Here is a 6,574-nt window from a genome sequence, read left to right on the forward strand (position 1 = left end):
ATCACAAATATCCTAAGTCTTATGGGGGTAAAAGTTAAAAAAAAAACTTTTTTTTAATTCCTCCAGCTCTGGAAGAGAAGAAGCCTCCTGAAAGATGAAAGCATTCATGCTTAGTCGCTCAGCAATGTCCGAGTCTTTGTGACCCCGTGGACTGTCACAGTCTCCTCTGTCCATGGGACTCTCCAGGCAAGAATACTGGAGTGGTTAGCCATTCCCTTCTCCAGGGACTCTTCCCAACCTAAGGGTCAAATCCAGGTCTTCTGCATTGCAGGCATATTTTTTACCATCTGAGCCAAGAGGGAAGCCTAAAAGATGTATGAGAGTGCTGCTTATATCATCATTTTCTTAACTAGCTGTCTTCAGGCTCTAAATGTCAACCTGCCATGCCTGTGTGCTTAGTCGTGTCCGACTCTTTGCAACCCCATGGACTGTAGCCCTCCAGGCTCCTCTGTCCATGGGATTCTCCAGGCAAGAATACTGGAGCGGGTTGCCATTTCCTTCTCCAGGGTATCTTCCTGACCCAGGAATTGAACCCGTGTCTCCTGTGTCTTCTGCACTGCAGGCAGATTCTTTACCCTCTGAGCCATCAGGAAATGTCAACCTAGACCCTGACATTTCATAAGAGGTTTTCTTTTGTAGACACCAGGTTCTTGCACATAGTGTATACCACTAGAGGGTGCATTCAACTAAAACTCATCTTTAGTGATGTACTGAATTTTAATCTGTAGAAAGTTGTACATTCCTGGAAGTGAAGGAAAATGATCTCAATTTGTTTTTGTGGAAATGCATCAAATAAAAATTAGAAATTGAGTAAATCAGCCATAGATATCCTTTCAGATTCAGAAGAAAGTATTAGTATTAATAATAGCTAACTTCCACTGAATATTTTATAGGTACCTAGAACTGTGTTTAATGCTTTACATTCATCACCTGATTAATCCATCCAGTATCCTGAGAGGTAGAAAATATTATGCTCTCCATTTTACAATGAAAAACAAGTTCAGTGAACTAAAGTAACTTATCCAAGGTCACATATTTGGTAAGAAGAGTCAGGATTTAAATATCAAGATCTCAATTCAAAGGTGTGAGCTCCATTAGTATGTTGAAATATTAATACTACAGGGGATTGTTTGCTGGCTTGAACCCTTAATGTGTGTTAAAACAGACTTTACTCACCCTTGCCCATGTGAGACTTTTTTTTTTTTAAATATATTCACTTTTACAGTTCAAGAGATTTTTTTAATTAAAATTTTTCATTCAGATATTAAAATACTGATTAAATGTGTTATTTTCAAAACAATATGGTCCAAAGCGTAAATGTTAAGTGAGAAACTGAAGTTCTGGTTATGAAGGACTGAAGTACCTCATTTTCAGAAAATTGTGAAATATATAGTGCGTACAGAAAAGGTTATAAAACATATGAAGTAATTATAAAGCACATGTTCATGTAAACACTGTGAAGTTTAAGAAGCAGACAATTGCCAGATATTGTTTGAAATCATATTAATGTAAATATTTTTGCAGAGGCAGTACCTTTTAATGTTTCAAACAAAAATTGTTTGTTATGATATTAATATAAGCTTTCTACAAACCATCTCTCATCCTGATAACAATAAATTCTGGACAAAATGTATAAAACAACTACCTGAGGATTCTGAAGAGTAAATAAAAGCAGACATTTGTGGAGGGGAGTAGAAATCTGAAGAAGCAATTAGCACATGACTGTGTGTCCCTCTGTGTGTTTGTGTCTTTGCCGTAAGAGAGGGCCACAGCCGCAAAGTACGTGAGCAGCTAGAACTGCAATAGAGACCCTACCATCAACTTTCTGGCGTGAGGAACCAGGGGAAAGAAGCATGCAACAGCCACTCCTGGAGAATGAGGAGAGAAAAATCTGAAGAAAGAGTGTTCTTGAAGCTCTCTTTGTATGTGTATGTATTTTGTATTGGGTTGTCCAAAGTTCATTCATGCTTATGGAAAACCTGAACAAACTTTATGGCTGACCCACAATATGTCTATGAATCCCTCACTAGTCTCAGGCTGCTCCCTGAACCCACATGCAGAGGACAAACTTAAGAGGCTAAAAGAATGAACTGAAATTTGAGTTTTCACTGACAGAAAGTGAGGCAAAGCCTGTAACGTAGTCTAAACACGTTAACGGCCCACTTAATTTTTTTTTCCTAAGGAATAAAACAGAACTCAGAATATATATATAATCGCATCCATAATGTCCAAGATAAAATCCAGAATGTAAATTTAGCACTGGTTTAGCGGTACTTTGAATTCTGATCTGTCCTAATTTGCCTGCTACTATTTTTCAGAGTCCTCAAAGAGCTTGATGTCTGCATTGTGTTTTACAGCTGCAATCATGGGGAGACAGGGGAGAGTGTACCCATTCCGTCTTACCTGGAATTGGAACCACTACCATTAGAATTTTAAATCCTCATTCTTGCCTGGATTCGCTGAGAATAAGAAGTCTTGGCCTGAGTAAAGTCGCCTGTAGGTGCTTTAGGGCTGGGAGTGTCCAAGGACCACACGGGATAAGCCAGCCCTCAAGCTGAGTCTCACAGTCGCACCAGCAGCTATTTAGCTGTGGAGTAATTTGTAATGAGGGTTAGAGAATCTAAAAAGAAGGGCTGGGACCAGATTTTACTAAGTTAAAGGATTTTTTAAATGCCAAATCAAAGTGTTTATAGTTTATCCTTTAGAGCTTAAACAATGAAGACCTTCACATAGTCTTTTAGATTATACAGTAGATCCCATAAAATAGGTCGAGAGAAGAGGGTTGGATGTAGAAAAATGTTTTAATATCTTATGCAGTGCTCAGGAGCCCCTGGACAATATCCAACTCAGTTCAGTCTGTCAGTCATGTCCAACTCTTTGCGACCCCATGGACTCCCTGTCCATCACTAACTCCCAGAGTTTACTCAGACTCATGTCCATTGAGTCGGTGATTCCATCCAACCATCTCATCTTCTGTCATCCCTTTCTCCTCCTGTCTTCAATTTTTCCCAGCATCAGGGTCTTCTTCAGTGAGTCAGCTCTTGGCATCAAGTGGCCAAAGTACTGGAGCTTCAGCTTTAGCACTAGTCCTTCCAATGAATATTCAGGGTTGATTCCCTTTAGGATTGACTGGTTTGAGCTCCTGCTGTCCAAGGGACTCTCAAGAGTCTTCTCCAACACTGGACAATATACTTATTGACAAATATACATACAGAATATATACTATACTAAACAGAAATACAGCACAAGAGAGGGAAAAAAAATAATGATTCTATTGTTGAGAATAAAAAATGAGATCCAGACCAGTGACATTCTAACAGGTTCCTTCTTAAAACTGTCGTGATTTTTTTAAGCTGCTTTAAGGCTCTTATAAGAAAAGATGCAAAAGGCAAGGAGAAAAGGAAAGATATAGCCATTTGAATGCAGAACTCCAAAGAATAGCAAGGAGAGATAAGAAAGGCTTCCTCAGCAATCAATGCAAACAAATAGAGGAAAACAACAGAATGGGAAAGACTAGAGATCTCTTCAAGAAAATTAGAGATACCAAGGGAAAATTTCATGCAAAGATGGGCTCGATAAAGGACAGAAATGGTATGGACCTAACAGAAGCAGAAGATATTAAGAAGAGGTGGCAAGAATACACAGAAGAATGGTACAAAAAAGATCTTCATGACCCAGATAATCACGATGGTGTGATCACTGACCTAGAGCCAGACATCCTGGAATGTGAAGTCAAGTGGGCCTTAGGAAGCATCACTACGAACAAAGCTAGTGGAGGTGATGGAATTCCAGTTGAGCTATTTCAAATCCTAAAAGATGATGCTGTGAAAGTGCTGCACTCAATATGCCAGCAAATTTGGAAAACTCAGCAGTGGCCACAGGACTGGAAAAGGTCAGTTTTCATTCCAATCCCAAAGAAAGGCAATGCCAAAGAATGCTCAAACTACTGCACAATTGCACTCATCTCACAAACTAGCAAAGTAATGTTCAAAATTTTCCAAGCCAGGCTTCTACAGTACATGAACCGTGAACTTCCAGATGTTCAGGTGGATTGAGAAAAGGCAGAGGAACCAGAGATCACACTGCCAACATCCATTGGATCATCAAAAAAGCAAGAGAGTTCCAGAAAAACCTCTACTTCTGCTTTATTGACTATGCCAAAGCCTTTGACTGGGTGGATCACAACAAACTGTGGAAAATTCTGAAAGAGATGGGAATACCAGACAACCTGACCTGCCTCCTGAGAAATCTGTGTGCAGGTCAAGAAGCAACAGTTAGAACTGTACGTGGAATAACAGACTGGTTCCAAATTGGGAAAGGAGTACGTCAAGGCTGTACATTGTCACCCTGCTTATTTAACTTATATGAAGAGTACATCATGAGAAACGCTGGGCTGGAAGAAGCACGGGCTGTAATCAAGATTGCTGGGAGAAATATCAATAACCTCAGATATGCAGATGACACCACCCTTATGGCAGAAAGTGAAGAACTAAAGAGCCTCTTGATGAAAGTGAAAGTGGAGAATGAAAAAGGTGGCTTAAAGCTCAACATTCAGAAAACTAAGATCATGGCATCTGGTCCCATCACTTCATGGCAAATAGAAGGGGAAACAATGTAAACAGTGAGAAACTTTATTTTCGGGGTTCCAAAATCACTGCAGATGGTGACTGAAGCCATGAAATTAAAAGACGCTTGCTCCTTGGAAGAAAGCTATGACCAACCTAGATAGCATATTAACAAACAGAGAAGCAGAGACATTACTTTGACAACAAACGTCTGTCTAGTCAAAGCTATGATTTTTCCAGTGGTCATATATGGATGTGAGAGTTGGACTATAAAGAAAGCTGAGTGCCAAGAATTGATGCTTTTGAACTGTGGTGTTGGAGAAGACTCTTGAGAGTCCCTTGGACTACAAGAGATCCAACCAGTTCATCCTAAAGGAAATCAGTCTTGAATATTCACTGGAAGGACTGATGCTGAAGCTGAAACTCCAATACTTTGGCCACCTGATTCAAAGAACTGACTATTTGAAAAGACCTTGATGCTGGGAAAGAATGAAGGCAGGAGGAGAAGGCGACGACAGAGGATGAGATGGTTGGATGGCATCACGGACTATGGGTGTGAGTTTGAGTAAGCTCTGGGAACTGGTGATGGACAGGGACATGCTGGATGGACAGCAGGGCGTGCTGCAGTCCTTGGGATCACAAAGAGTCAGCCACGACTGAGCGACTGAACTGAACTGACTGAAGGCCCTTATAGTAAGGCCAGTGGGTAACAGAACTGAGTTCCTTTTTTCTTCGTTAAATATTATTTTACAACTACTCCTTAATGAACAAGCATTACCTTTAATATTATTACTAAAGAGCTTTTTTTAATCCATGGAAGTTTTGAGACAAGCGCATGAGAATTTCCAATTATATATAGATTCATAGAAATATATACCTTTAAAACTCTTGTTTTATGGGTCAGGGAAGTTAAGTGATTGCCAGAGAACACCCTGCTAGTGACACAGTTTTATTACCTGACATGCACATGGCGATGGCCCTATATTTTTAGTTTTTCATTTGATTGTTGGTGTTCTCACTAAATAACAAGATTATAAGCAGGACCCGAAGTGCCTAACAGCAGAAAACCATTAGTGGAAGTTGCTTGAGATTACTAAGCAATAAGGAAAAGAAATAATATGAAGTGTGTGTTCTCCCCTGAAAAAGCTTAAATCTTTTTCGTACTCTTTGTTTAAACACGAAAAAACAGTTGCACTGGAAACATTAATCACAAAAATGATGTAGTCTTCTGACGCTCTTCTCACCCTCTTCTGGTGTGTCTCTCAAGCTTGAGTTCCTAATCAAGCATTTTAGTGGTTAGAGTTTCAAGTGCTTCAAATGAATACTTAAACCTAAATTATAAGTGGTAAGATTTGTAAGCTCTTCTCTCTGAAGTACTTCCTCCCCTTCTAAAGCCTGAGGAAATGCTACCAGGTACGGCCCTATGTTCTAAGGGAGCACTGAGAGGTCTGTAGTTACAAAGGGAATTCTATAAAAGGATAGTTAGGAAGAAACATTTTTTGGTGTGTGTGTGTGTGTGTGTGTGTGTGTGTGTGCTATGCTCATTTGTGTTCAGCTCTGCGAACCCATGGACTGTAGCCTGCCAGGCTCCTCTGTCCATGGGATTTCCCCAGCAAGAATACTGGAGTGGGTTGCCATTTCCTTCTCCAGGGGATCTTTCTGACCCAGGGATCAAACCTGTATCTTTTGCATCTCCTGCACTGGCAGGCGGATTCATTACCACTGCGCCACCTGGGAAGCCTTTTTTATATCTACTGTTTGCCAGTACCTTGTTAAAGACTAGATATATAAAAATGACAGCCCTAGGCTTTAAGCAGCCAACAACCTATGAGGGTAAGGCATGAAGACCTGTAAATCACCAGCAAGGTGATAAGTGTATGAACTACCCTGGGAGCACAGATTACAGATAAGGTCATTCTTCCTGGGACACTTTTGGAAACTCTCACAACAGAATGTGTTGCAGACAACTGGAAAGAGGGATTAGGGAAGTGATGGGGAGGAGTCGATAA

Source organism: Bos indicus x Bos taurus, chromosome 7 (assembly GCF_003369695.1).
Source record: "Bos indicus x Bos taurus breed Angus x Brahman F1 hybrid chromosome 7, Bos_hybrid_MaternalHap_v2.0, whole genome shotgun sequence".
Lineage (NCBI taxonomy): Eukaryota > Metazoa > Chordata > Mammalia > Artiodactyla > Bovidae > Bos > Bos indicus x Bos taurus.